The sequence below is a fragment of the Trachurus japonicus genome, chromosome 14 (assembly GCF_045865225.1).
Source record: "Trachurus japonicus isolate A0001 chromosome 14, Traja_1.0".
In the NCBI taxonomy this organism is placed as follows: domain Eukaryota; kingdom Metazoa; phylum Chordata; class Actinopteri; order Carangiformes; family Carangidae; genus Trachurus; species Trachurus japonicus.
In genome coordinates this window covers 2,375,297-2,390,640 of record NC_140920.1, presented here as the reverse complement: position 1 = coordinate 2,390,640, position 15,344 = coordinate 2,375,297, and positions in this window count along the sequence as shown.

Sequence of the window (15,344 nt, the reverse complement as noted above, 5' to 3'; positions counted from 1 at the left end):
TTTGCTTGCAGCTGTTTTGTGTTTGATTTGCTGTCCATGCACTCGGACCAGAGGCTGTGGCCCCGAGGTCCAGAGGTCCATGGGCCCATTGATCCCTCAGGTCAGAACACTACACATGCATCTTCTCCTCCTTCCTCCTCTTTCTTCCTCCTCCTCTTTCCTCCTCTCTCCTCCTCCTCTTCTTCCTCCTCTCTCCTCCAACATGTGGAGGCCTCGCGTGGGCCGAGGCACGCAGGGACTCACGGCTGATTAAGCTTCCTCTGAGGATGCAGAACTGCTCGCTCTGGGCTCCGTCCATTAGGCTGTGAGGAGTGAAATCAGGCGTGAAGCCCCCGCTGCTCCGCTCACCTCGCATTAAAACAACACTGGACACCAACAGAACTCATGAATATGCAAAAGCTGCTGCGCCGGCCGCGTATTGTATTGTTCGATAAATAGTGACGAAAAAAAAAAACCCTTGTCCTGACTCTGAAAGACGAGAGAAAATCACCAGCTTCGACTCGTTCGCTTGTCTCGGGCTTTGTCTTCCTACATCTTAACGTACAAACCTGTTTATTTATGCTTGATTTGTTTCGCTGCTTCACACTGATCACATTTGATATTTTTCCTCTTTCATGTTATTCTACATTTCTGCTACAGTAATATGTGGATCTTCTTATCTCATCTAAGTCACCCACCCACCCACGGTCTGAGGACTCGAATATGCACATAACAAAACCACTGCACATGTACAGAAACGTCTCATTGCATTTGTGTATCGTTGCACACAGTGTTTCTAATTTATTTTAATCATTCTAGATTCTGTTTCTATTCTTATTTCATGTCTTTATTTTTTTATTCTCTCCGTTGTGCTGACGTGTCCCATGTGTGAATGGAGGATCCAAATAGGTTTATCTGATGTCGTCTCGTCTGCATCTGATCAGATTATCAGTCTTGCTCTGATTTCACTTATTTAAAATCTGTTTAAACTGTCTTGAAATAATTGTTTTATGTCGCCTCCCACTGATCTTGGCAAATGAAGCTCCTGATGACGCAGGCTCCTTAAAGGGATAGTTCAACGTTTTGGCAAACTGGCCCATTGCAATAATCCCTATAGTCATAGCAGTAGGTTTGTTACCTTTAATTGTCGGTGCAAGCTGTTTTTAGAACAGCGGAGCAGAGCCGTGAGCTGCTCAGAGCTACGCTACGGAGGCTCATTATGGGATTTCTTGGTTTCAAACTCGTCAAACTCATCAAATACACAATCCAACAACTCCACAACGCTCTGGTGGACAAGTTGTGAGCTGCACATTCACCACGCTATGAGATAATAACACAACGTTACCATACAGAGTTGTTTTAGAGGGAAATTCATGCAAAACTGCTGATGCACGTTGCCTTCAGGGACAGTTTTTCATCAAGCAGTCTCCGTTATTTTATTTTATTTGCTATTTTGCTATTTTATTATGTATAGTTTGTTCTTTATATTCTTATTCTTTATATTATTATACTATATGTTGTTATCGTTACTGTGTGTCTGTGTAATGCTGCTGCTGCACTGTAATTTCCCAGCTCGGGATCAATAAAGTATCTATCTATCTATCTATCTATCTATCTATCTATCTATCTATCTATCTATCTCTGTATTTCCCTCTAAAACAACTCTGTGTGGTAACGTTGTGTTATTATCTCATAGCGTGGTGAATATGCAGCTCACAACTTGTCCACCAGAGCGTTGTGGAGTTGTTGGATTGTGTATTTGATGAGTTTGATGAGGGAAACCAAGAAATCCCATAATGAGCCTCCGTAGCGTAGCTCTGAGCAGCTCACGGCTCTGCTCTGCCGTTCTAAAAACAGCTTGCACCGACAATTAAAGGTAACGAACCTACTGCTATGACTATAGGGATTATGGCAATGGGCCAATTTGCCAAAAATGTTGAACTATCCCTTTAAACCCAAGTTTTCTGGATAAACGGTGTGTGTTGCATCTTGCGGTGGACCTCGGCCTCCTGCAGGTTGATGAGATGAATCTGACTCAGAACAGACTCAACAAATCATCGAAGCGCGGCGGCACCTGGAAGGCAGAGTCATGGCGAGCGTAGAAAGTGCTTTCAGACGGAAAAAAATGACCAGAAACAGTTTTTTTTTTGGTTTTTTGTTTTTTTTTACGCTGGTGATGACAAAGGAGCTTTCAGCATCTTTCATCTCTCAGGGAATCGTTGGGGTCTGACTGCACTGTCTTCTTCTTTGTTCTCTGCACAGGCCTAAATTTCATCTGAAGTTCATAACAAGTGCTTATGATACAGTAAATAAGCTGATGCTGTTTTTTTTTCCTTTTTGAAGTGCAGGCTGCAGCCAGATATAGACTTTGTTTTTCTCCGTTTTTTCTCTGAGAGACGGACCAACACTGCAGCAGCAAGAAAGTTTGTTTTTAAAAGTTTTGACTCTTTAGAAACCTGTGTTACAGTGTGAAGACAAAACAGGAGAAAACTCAACAGAAGGAGACTTTAAAACATATTGAAATAGGTTAAATGAGGAAAAACAAACAGGAGTTATTAATGAGCCTCTGAGGTCACAAACAGCAGTAAATCTGGAATAAAACACAGCGCCGGCGGTTTCATTACACAGACACTAAACATATAATTCATTCAGGTCCTGGAAGGTTGTTTCACATTCCAGCTGTTGTTTTGGGTTGTGTTGCGTTCAGGGTCACGATGATGTTCACATTTGTAGCCGCGCTCACAGATGACAGAGTTTCTGGCTGCAGGCGAGTTTCTTTTCAGCCGTAGCTGAGTTCACATGGAGCCAAATATTCCAATTAAAATCTGTTTAAATATAAACAGCTCAATCAGAATAAACAGAGGTGGAATAAACCTTTTCCCAAACCGATCGAAAGTAAAATTACATCTTGTAAACGGTGAAACTGAACGTTGTCTGGTTCTGTTCTTTCTGCTTTGTATGAACGTTAATGTGTAGTGAGGTTTTCTCACCTGCTAATGTTTGAATGAAAGAGTCAAAACTATGAACCACTGAGCTGATCAGACCTCTTATCTCCATCTGGGATCAGTCAGTACGTTTACATTCACAGCTTAATGGAGCTCTGCTCAAAGTTCGATTCTGGCGTCTAATGGGACTTCTGTCCTTGTCCCAGTTCACATGCAACTGAGAAAATCAAAGAACTGATGGTGTCTCCTCCTCAGGCGGCGATATGCGTCGTTTCAGCCGGTTCATACGGCCCCGTCCGAGTAAAAAACTGAATATAAACAACTTAAGATAATAAATTCTGGTCACACTGTGTGAAATGCACTGAATCGGATGCTGACACCGTTTTTCTTTCTCATTACTTAGCCGGGTTTGGTCGGCTTCTCTGCTCCACTTTGTGCCGTCTCTGTTGTGGAGCATGTGCACATGCGTTGTCCAGTTTCAGTCCGATTTAGGCGAATACATGCTGAAGAAAATCTATTTCCAATCACATTATCTGGGTGTCTTAGTCGGAGTTGGAGAACTAACGCGTTTACATGAACTTCAGTTGTCTAGTTATAGTCGGATAAAGGCAATAATTCCTTTTTTTTAAGTGCCATGTAAACGTACTGAGTTGCAGGATGTTTCGATTTCTAAAGGAATCCAACCAGACCAGACCGGCGGATGTTGAAGCCCGGACTCGACGCAGCTCACCAGCTTTAATTGTTTAAATAAAACCCAACTGGACTCGGCCAAAATAAAGAGGAAAAATGACCTGAGTCGTTTCTATATAACTTCGGTCTGAACCAGCACATTGAGCCGGGTTGTTTAGGTCAGACACGTCCTGTTAACAACACTCACGCGGCTGTAAAACGTCCGTTGTGAATAAAAGCAGTAGCTCATGTTAACACCTGATTGGTTTAGATCAGATCACATGTTGTAAACACTTAAAACCTGAAAGACTCAGTCAGAATGAAACTAAACTCTGCGTGTAAACCTGGCTGCTGTCACGTTTGGATGTTTGTTTTATTTTGGAATCAAGTCCTTTGTGTTTTTTTGTGGTCGTTTCACTTGCACCTGACATCCTACTATAGTTTCTAGTTTATAGTTTATTTGTGAGGATTCCCATCAGCTGAGCCCTGAAGCAGGAGTTCCCTAACTTCTTTAGCCCACGACCCTTCAACATAACGGTGCCGTAGTCTGACCCACATCGTCCTCTGACGCTGCAACGGTCCAACAACTCACCAGCACCGGTAGTTTTCCTCCTTCCTGAGTGACAGCTTGTCAGTTTGAGGAATCAGTCGTCATGGCTGCAGCAGCAGAGCAGCTGCTTGACGTCTGTGACCTGATCCAGAACTGATGGAAGTTCTTGTCTGATCAACTTGTTCCACATTGATCAGTACGGATTCATTCTCTCTCTAAATCTGTCCAGTCAGAAGAAACATTGAGACTTTTGCGTGTTGAGGAGGAGGTGGAGCTGCAGGAGGATGAAGGAGAGACAGAAGTCTGTGAGAACAGCAGGTGATGGTTTTAATAAAGATAAAGAACTTAAATCTGTGTGTTTGGGTTTGGAGCGCATGCTGCTGCTCGTCTGTTGAGCAGGAAGTTTGATCCGTTGTTCCGGAGCCAGACAGGAAAGTTTTTCTTTTTATGTGTGAACAGTTTGGAAACAGCTGAGGAAGCGATTCATCCCAGAGTCTTTATCCTCTGATCAGCATTATTGAGAAATTTAAAATTAAGAAAGAGAATAAGTCAGTAAAAGACGTATGATAATAGTAGTACAGTAGTAAAATATGTACAAGTGGACAGACAACTACGCAATCTTGTGATGATCTAAACAGCATTTTTAAAATCCAGCTTTATTAGAAAGCGGTTCCTGTAAAGCTCCTGACCCCGACGGGAACGCACATCAGTGGTTTTGCATGAATTTCCCTCTACAACAACTCTGTGTGGTAACGTTGTGTTATTATCTCATAGCGTGGTGAATGTGCAGCTCACAACTTGTCCACCAGAGCGTTGTGGAGTTGTTGGATTGTGTATTTGATGAGTTTGATGTTGAGGGAAACCAAGAAATCCCATAATGAGCCTCCGTAACATAGCTCTGAGCAGCTCACGGCTCTGCTCCGCCGTTCTAAAAATAGCTTGCACCGACAATTAAAGGTAACTAACCTACTGCTACGACTATAGGGATTATGGCAATGGGCCAATTTGACAAAATGTTGAACTATCCCTTTAATAAGGCCCTTTCAAACCAGGGACGCCACTGAAGACTTTGCATCAAAACAAACAATTATAATCCAAAGTTTCTCTTTGCATCAGGTGGTTCTTCACCTCCTTGTCGTCGCCTTAAATCTGTTTAACACAACTTCTCATTAATTATCCCTCACGTGTTCAACTGGACAGACTTGACTTCAACTTGACCGACCAACATGTGACATTCAGAAATTCCTCCAGGAGCAGATGATTGGTCCTTGTTCGCCCCGGTCACAGCGTGCTCCTTACGATAGTTAACGAGTGTGTTTACATGCACACTAACTAATACAACGATTACTGGGAATAATCTGTTAATGATAATAATGCGTTTGATGCGTTTGCATGCTCCTCAAAAACCTTGGTTACATGGTTCAGTTCGTTGTGTTAGTCTGAATTCTTTCCTCAAAACCTTCAGGTCCTCTGTTGTATTGTTTTTTTCTCTTCCCGGGACTCACTCACACAGTTTCTACGCTGCTGCAACCACAACAATGTCCTTATAGAACGAAATTAACTGGATAAAGCTGTGAACTGTAGGTACATGCACCAGATTATTGTGCAAAAAGCTAAGTGTGTTAAAGCAGAAGTAAGCGATCCGGTCGTTTTGGCTAATGCTGCGTTCCAGGCAGGCTTTTGAAACCGTAAATTACAGCTTCAAGTCACAACTTATGACTTTAGCGTTCCAGGCAACCCACTCGTGTTTCTCCGACCTGTTTTACCTGTGAAAGTCACTTTAACGGCCACTCGTAACTTCTGACCTGTGAACTCGTACCAGATCGAACTGGTACGACTTCACAGGTCGGAAAAACACGAGTTACGAGTTGCCTTGAACGCACCATAACGTCTTGTCAGCCGATGGAGTTAGCAGCCCCCGCCCTCGTCATGGGTCTATTGGTCCTCGTCCCTACGTCACCACATTCAGGCGCATCCCTTGGCTGCACACACAGAGAGGACTGCCCCTTTATGCCGTTCTCTCTCCTCATTGGATAAAGGTTGTAGGATACAAGGAAAGTTTTCTCCTGGGCTCAGAGCAGAGCAGAGTGACTGACAGACCCGTGTTTCAGACCAAACACTCTATGTAAGTGATTGCTGTCGGAAGATACAACTATTTAAGACTTATAGTAACACAAAAATATTGCTTACTTCTGCTTTAAACCATTTTCTAATAAGAACAATAACCACTTTAATCCGATAACAGTTATCGGTTTATGCCGTTTACATGACCTCTTAAATAACCAGAAAACTCCACATATATATCAGATTATAATGGTTTTATCAGTGAGCAGATAAACGCACTCCTTGATGTGGTTGTTTCCCAGCAGCATCACATCGACCGTCATGTTCAAACCTGTGAAGTGTTTTCACTGAAACAATCATTTAACTCATTAGCTCCGTCTCTACCTGACACCGGTGAGTTCATTCGCTTTGTCTCCGTCTCCTCCGGGTCGAGGTCGATGATGTCGGATGTTATTTGCCTCTTTTTCTTTTCTTTTGTTTAACAGAAAATCTTTTGTCTGACAGTTTCCCCCCTCGTTACGCTGCTGCCTCTTGATTTGCTCAACTTTAATCCTCCCCCTCGTTTTCAGGCTGTAATTCAATCTGTCAAGAAGCTGCTTTTTTTTTTTACAGTTACGAATCCCCTACAGCTCTTTTCTTCTTATGCAATCCAATTTGATGTCCTAATGATCCCCCCCCCCCCTCCTCCTCCTCCCCTCCTCCCTCCTCCTCCTCCTTGTCGAACACTGACTTGTGTCTTGTGTTGTTGTGTTTGATTGTGTTTGTTTCATGTTTTACGCTGGAGGAACTTCAGTCTCACTCTCTTGGTTCTTGATGATCGATTCCCCTCCTGCGTCTTGTCAACTCGACTGTTTCAGCTTCGTATCTGAAATCATTTATTTCCTCGACTCTCAGTGTGACTCACAGTCGGCAACACTTTCAGGCTCTTTTTTAGAAAAATGTCACAAAATAAGTTTCACTGTGTCACTTTAAAAGACGTTAACACATTTAATACTCATGTCGAACAGTTTATCATGAGCCTGATGGAGAAACTTTTTACTGAATAAGGTAAATTACACTAAACTCAACCATCATGTCAGCAGGTGGGTTTCCATGGAGACTGTTTCCTCTTTCTGATTCAATTCATCCTGAATGAGTCTTTCAGGTTTTAACTGTTTACAGCTGAGTGTTGTTAACCGGCCGGTCCGACCAGGTTTGGGTTGAGAATTAGGGAGTTTTCACACCTGAAAGTCTGAACCAAGGTCTGTGTTTTGTTACATTGTAATAACATTTGGTCCGGTTGGTTTTGGTTTCACGCTGCAAATGGAATAACACACTTTACAAGACAAACCTACTGGACGTGTCATCTCCCTACGTACTTACGCGGCTCATTTTGTTTTGGTTACGCTGCGTTGTTAGGCCGGCCGACTTCTGAGCCACCTTTTTCCCGTTGTACCGTCACCTCACCAGCCCCTCCTCACGTCTGTTACTGCTGTTGGCCTATTGTCTCTATTTCTTCCTTCTTTTGTGTCACTGTTGTTGTTGTGCTTTTATTGTCTATATTTTAATGTTATACTCCCCCTCTCCCTTGCCCCTTAGGAGGTCTTTCACCTCCTACCAGTCCATTGCCTTAATAAGAATGTATTCTTAGCAATTCTTGCCTGGTAAAATAAAGGTTTACTACTACTACTTTTCGGACTATAAACCGCTACTTTTTCGCCGCCCCGGTGTCCCAGCTCTCGTCTCTGCACAGCGCACATAGACGTGCTCCGTAACTCGTAATCTTTTGTTCATGACGACACAAACACACACGCCGTAACATCGTTTATGTTATGTAACGTTATCCACCGCTCCATTTATTGATTTTTCACCGGCTTCCTTGTAAACAAATGCACATGGAGGAGAGGAGCTCAACCAGAACAGAGGAAAAGCGAAATATCTCATGTTACAACATGAAAACCTGCAACTTGCAAAGTAATGTACTGTTATCTGTATTTTATTTATTGTATTGTTTTTATTTTAATTGTTTTATTTATTTATTAGGGACTGTGGCTGCAAATTAGCAGCTCTGTTATAATCCGGCATATTTATAACAGTATTATTTTTACTATTGTTCATCAATATGCACTGTCGCTATCCAAATAAAGTTTACTGTATTATTATTAATCAGAATATTTGGCTCTATGCTAACGAATCAGTTTGTGGTTTGGCAGGAACAGAGATTAGAGAACAGCATGTTGTGTTATGATGACTGAAGTAATCAACAGTGGGTCATGTGCATTCAGAAGTTTAGAGAAGGTCAAATTTAGTTCAAGTGCATTTTGACATTTCATCCTAAAGCTGAAGATCCCTGTAACTTTTTAGTGAGTCATCGTACAAAGAATTAACTTAATAACAAGAAGATGTTGAAACCCAGACTGAGAAGAGATGAAGTGAAGCTGCTGGTTGATTCTCTCTCTGCCTCGGTGGCGGTGGAGCGGCTGCAGATGTGTCTGAGTGGAGAGCGAAGGGAAAAGATGGAGGACGAGGGCGTCGCTGGTTCGATGCCAGGCCGGATTATCGCTCAGTGTAATGAAATCTAATAAACAATAACATCATGTTCTGTTCTGATCTCTTTGTTCAGCTGTCAACGCTGCTCCAGTGTGTGATGAACAAACACACACACACACACACACACTCTCTCTCTCTCTCAGTGCTGTGTGATGGAGGGAGTGTGTTTGTGTGTGTGAAGTGCTGACGTGGGGTTGTTGTCGCTGTGGGTTATGAACACTGAGGCTTCACCTGCAGCAACAACAACAACAACACACACGAACACGTCTGTATCTGTGAGGACTCGGTGACACGACGCCGACCTGTATGATGATGTCATACTGATGATGTAGAAAACACACAAACACCAGACTGGAAACAAAGATGGACGTTGTGCCTGTGTGACTCCAGCTGCAGTCTGAAGCTTCAACGTTCATGTTTATTTCAATGATGTACTGAACAAAGAAACTAAACAAATATATTTTACCACTTAAACAATGAGTCATATTCTACTGAAAGGAAACAAAACCTTAGCTCCATCTCCAGAGTCCTAGTGCTGACTTGTAACAAGTTCCAGGGAGAATGGATAATTTGTGGAAATATTGTAAATACTGAGAAATTTCTAGAAAAAAGTGGAATAAAGACAGTGATAACAATTCTCAAAAAAAAAAAAATTCTTTTTTTTTTAAATTCTGGAAAAAAGTGGTAAGATTTCTATTAAAAAAAATAAAAAAGTAAAATATTTTCTAGAAAAAAGTGGTAAAATTTCTCAAAATCAATTTAAAAAACTGGTAAAATTTCGAGAGGGACCTGTGTGCAGGGACATGGGCGCCGCCATTAGCCCAGCTGATCCATACCGGAAGTCACGACCGGAAGTTGCTCTTCTTCGTCTCTGTCTGGCCTGTCTAGCCTCTACCTGCTCTTTTTACTAAACTTAACCAACTCCTTTCTTCATTGCCTAACCCTAACCAAAGCACCCACCAACGACATTTCATTTATTTTCTCTCTCTCTCTCTCCTGGTCTGCTGTCAGCAGGAGCGGCGTTAGCCGTTAGCCGTTAGCCGTTAGCCGCTCGGCGCTAGCCGTTAGCCGTTAGCAGCGTTTTTTAAATAACTCAATAACTTAATAAACGATCCATGCAAAAAAATATTTTATAGCTCAATCATGTTGTAACTAAGATATCCGCTGGAAAACAATATTTTATTATGGACCATTGAGTTACTGAGTTATTATTTTTATGTACATAGAAATGATACACATGAAGAAGAGCAACTTCCGGTCGTGACTTCCGGTATGGATCTGGGCTAATGGCGGCGCCCATGTCCCTGCATACGGGTACTCTTGAAAATTTCTCAAAAGTTAAAAAAAAAAATTCTGGAAGAAACTGGTGAAAATTTCTCAAAAAGAAAAAAGTTTAAAAATTCTAGAAAAAAGTGGTAAAATTTCAAGAATACGTTGGGGACCCCCTTTAATCCTCTCAAGGACCCCTGGGGGTCCCCGGACCTCACTTTGAGAACCATTGAAACCAATGACTAGTAACTAGTTCCAGTGAGAATGGAGCGTCTCTTGGCTGAAAACCAACCTTGTAAGATCAGAGCCTCCGACCCGGTGTCCCAGCTCTCATCTATATGCGGTAAATTGAAATTGCACATATCTTTCAAGTTGTTCATAATATATTTTGTAAAAGGATAGTTTATTTAATGTAAGCATCTTAATGTAACCGGTGTAATCTCTGCGTTGTGCTGTCAAGAAGTGAACCACCATGCTCTGGTCTCAAACGTCTTTATTTTCTGACGTAGATGATAAAACATAAACAACATATCCTTCCGGACACCATCCAAGCCCCTACAATAATGAACATAACATGAATATAGTGCAAAACATTAAATGAAGGCCAAATAAAAGGTAAAAGAACCCGGAGCAAAATGAAACACTCACTTCTCCCACAGAGTAGAAGACAAGAGAGAGTTTCAGCGGGACATAGGAAGACATGGGGTTACCCCAGGAAGAATACAGGGGCACACAGGACCAAACCAAAGCTCCGCCCGGGGAGGAATACCCATCAGGTAACTCAGATTAAAGCAGAAGTAAGGTGAATGTTTGTGTTAATATAAGTCTTAAATAGTTGTATCTTCCGACAGCAATCACTTCTATAGAGTGTTTGGTCTGAAACACGGGTCTGTCAGTCACTCTGCTCTGCTCTGAGCCCAGGAGAAAACTTTTCTCGTATCCTACAAGTTTTATCCAATGAGGAGAGAGAACGGCATAAAGGGGCAGTCCTCTCTGTGTGTGCAGCCAAGGGATGCGCGTGAATGTGGTGACGTAGGGACGAGGACGGGGACTCCTAACTCCATCGGCTGACAGGAAGTTAGCCAAAACCACCGGATCACTTTACTTCTGCTTTAAAGGGATAGTTCAACATTTTGGCAAATTGGCCCATTGCCATAATTGCTATAGTCATAGCAGTAGGTTCATTACCTTTAATTGTAGGTGTAAGCTATTTTCAGTACGGCGGAGCGCAGCAGCTGGCTGCTCAGAGCTATGGAGGCTAACGGAATTTCTTGGTTTCCCTCATTAAACTCATCAAATACAAAATCCCAAAACTCCACAGCGCTTTTGTAGACAAGTTGTGAGCTGCACAACCACCACGCTATGAGATAATGACGTAACGATACGAAACGGAGCCGTTTTCGAGGTAAATTCATACAAAACCGCTGATGCGCGTTGCGTTCAGGGACAGTTTTTCAGCAAGCAGTCTCCGTATTTACCCTGTATTTACCTCGAAAACGGCTCCGTTTCGTATCGTTCCGTCATTATCTCATAGCGTGGTGGTTGTGCAGGTCACAACTTGTCTACAAAAGCGCTGTGGAGTTTTGGGATTTTGTATTTGATGAGTTTAATGAGGGAAACCAAGAAATTCCCTTAGCCTCCATAGCGTAGCTCTGAGCAGCCAGCTGCTGCGCTCCGCCGTACTGAAAATAGCTTACACCTACAATTAAAGGTAATGAACCTACTGCTATGACTATAGCGATTATGGCAATGGGCCAATTTGCCAAAATGTTGAACTATCCCTTTAATACAGTTTTGTGTGATTATACATATATGTTGCATAACCCCTGTTACATTAATAATGTAGCCTACTTCTTTACACTAAAACAAATAAAAAAGGGAAATGTTTTTAGGTTATTACGCTGTTATTTTACTGGTCAGTCAAACTCAGAGATCAAATTGCACTGTATGTGGCCCCTGAACTGAAATGAGTTTGACACCTCAGGTCTCTGTGATACAGGCATGAACAGTGTAGCCACCTAAAGAGCAATACAATATACCCACTAGTACTAATTAGACGACACCGCTGGTCTGCACCGTTTGTCCTGCAGGAGGTTTTTGTTGGAGACTCCATGTGGTGGTGAACCAGAACCATGAAACTCTGGTAAACTTGATCATTTATTAACAGATTTTGTTCGGTTCAGAGTCATTGATCATCAATATGAATCTGACTTTACAGACTGAAGTGTGTGTGTGTGTGTGTGTGTGTGTGTGTGTGTGTGTGTGTGTGTGTGTGTGTGTTGCTCAAGAGCAGTGTTACCACCTCTGTTGGTGGTGATGGTGGTGACGGGGATTAGAACCTGTGACCTCCGGCTGCTGTCGCCGAGCAACCACAGATCTGAGGATCAAAACACTCCCTGCAGCTGCACGCACACACACACACACACACCAGCTCCATACAGACACCACCCCAGCATGAAGAAGTGTGGATAAGTCTCTGCTCCCCCTCTCTGCACTTATTTGTGGTCCAGTAAATCTGAAAATCATCAACGGCATGCTGACACACACACACACACACACACACACACACACACACACACACACACACGCACACACACACACACACGCAGCCCTGAAGGAGCCTAAAAACCGTCAAATGGCTTCAAAGAGTGGCACAGTTGCCATGACAACTGGCATAAAAAGCAATTAGGAAGTGATTTAAAAGCTGATTTGCTGCTAATGGTTTGACAAGAGAGAACAGACAACAGCTGGTTCATCTGTCTATCGTTCTATCTATCTATCTATCTATCTGTCTGTCTATCTATCTAGTGTATCTATCGTTCTATCATTCTATCTGTCTGTCTGTCTATCTATCTATCTATCTATCTATCTATCTATCTATCTATCTATCTATCTATCTATCTATCTATCTATCTATCTATCTATCTATCTGTCTGTCTGTCTGTCTGTCTATCTATCTATGTATCTATCTATCTATCGTTCTGTCTATCTATCGTTCTATCTGTCTGTCTATCGTTCTATCGTTCTATCTATCGTTCTATCTGTCTATCTATCTATCTATCTATCTATCTATCTATCTATCTACTGTATCTATCTATCTTTCGTTCTATCGTTCTATCTGTCTATCTATCTATCGTTCTATCTATCTATCTATCTATCTATCTGTCTGTCTATCTATCTATCTATCTATCTATCTATCTATCGTTCTATCTATCGTTCTATCTGTCTGTCTATCGTTCTATCGTTCTATCTATCTATCTGTCTATCTATCTATCTCTGTCTATCTATCTACTGTATCTATCTATCTATCTGTCTATCTATCTATCTATTTGTCTGTCTGTCTATCCATCTGTCTATCCCTCTCTTTCTTTCTACCCTCTTTCTCTGTCTTTTTTACTTTGTTCTTTCTTTCTTTCGTTCTTTCTTTCTACCCCTTTCTCTGTCTTTTTACTTCTTTCTTTCTTTTTTCTTCCCCTCTCTATCTATCTACCTCTTTCTATCTATCATCTCCCTCTCTCTGTCTCTTTTTTCTTCTTTCTTCTACCCCGTTCTGTCTTTTTTACTTCTTTCTTTCTTTCTACCCTCTCTATCTCTTTCTTTCTTTCTTTCTTTTTTCATTTCTCTGTCTTTTTATTTCCTTTCTTCTTTCTTTCTTTCTTTCTACCCCCTTTCTCTGTCTTTTTACTTCTTTCTTTCTTTCTTTCTTTCTTTCTTTCTTTCTTTCTTTCTTCCCCTCTCTATATCTATCTACCCTTTTCTATCTATCATCCCCCTCTCTGTCTCTTTTTTCTCTCTTTTTCTTCTTTCTTTCTTCCTTCTACTCCAGTTCTCTGTCTCTTTCTTTGTTTCTTTCACCAATAGCAAGATAGACATTCATCTCTCAGCCTTCAAGTTTTGTGTTTTAGCTTTAGCCAGTTTCTATCTGTTTGTCTGTCCATCCGTTCGTCAGTCCATCTATCTATCTATCTATCTATCTATCTATCTATCTATCTATCTATCTATCTATCTATCTATCTATCTATCTATCTATCTATCTATCTATCTCAGGTGGGCGGGGCTTGGTGACTGTTTGGTTGTGACATCACAAAGTTCAGAAGTTTCATAAAATAAGGTTTAATGTAAATTCCCCCCTCTGATTGGTTAAAACACACACGGAGTTTGGTGACCTTCGTTCTTCTTTCTTTCCCTCCACCATCACGTTCACGTTTTATGGTTTCAGGAGGAGAGAGAAGTATCTCGGCTGCAGAGTTAATCCACACATCCGCCTCCACACCCTGTTGCCATGGGGAGAGAAAGCAGAGGCCGCGTGGCGTTAAAGAAAACAACCTTATGCTGTTTCCTTCTTCTTCTTCTTCCTCCCTTTCTCTCTCTTTGTTGAATCCCTCTCCCTCTGTTTTTCTTTTTTGTCAGGTCTCACAGATGTGTGTGTGCAACAAGTGGGTGGAGTTTGGTTTGTTGTTGATGGGATCAGTGATCTGTGGGTCACATGACTTCAACATCACTGCTAACCGGCACTCATGTGAGTCAAACCTCTTCATTTCTATTAAAGGAATAGTTCACCAAAAAATGAAATGAAATTCAGTCATTATTGCCTCCCCCTCATGCTGATGAATACTCCGGAGTAGTTTTTTATTCCTCAAAGGTCATCTGGAGACCCGGGAGGCCGTTTCCTAGTCCAATAAAAACTTTATATGAGAGTAATAATAGGGCTTGACACAAAAAACGACCATAAAACTACACAAAAACCATTTAATCTTCCTCCACACTGCTCGTCCACTGCAATCCAAGTGTCCCGAAGGGAGATAGTCCAGAGTTCACTGGAAACTACGTCATTGAGGACATTTTTACAGCCTAAACAGTCCTGTATTGCGTGAGAGCGCACCCCAGGCAAATTAAAGCAGAAGTAAGGTGAATGTTTGTGTTAATATAAGTCTTAAATAGTTATATCTTCGGACAGCAATCATTTCTATAGAGTGTTTGGTCTGAAACACGGGTCTGTCAGTCACTCTGCTCTGCTGCAAGCCGAGGAGAAAACTTTACTTGTATCCTACAACCTTTATCAAATGAGGAGAGAGAACCGAGACCAAGACACTACCAAGACCAGTTGAGCTCAAGACCGAGACCGAGAATGAGACAAAAAACAACAACTAGTTACACCATATTTTGCTATTCTGTATGAGTTGTAGAACGCGAGAGGACGAGTGTCAACACGTCTGTGTCACAAAATACATTTTTGGTACCACTTGAAGGGAGCGTATAAATAATGAAATTAAAAATTTAAAAAAAGCATGCCTGCCTGGATATTGTAGGTTACAAATCCCTTCGAGACATTATTGCGA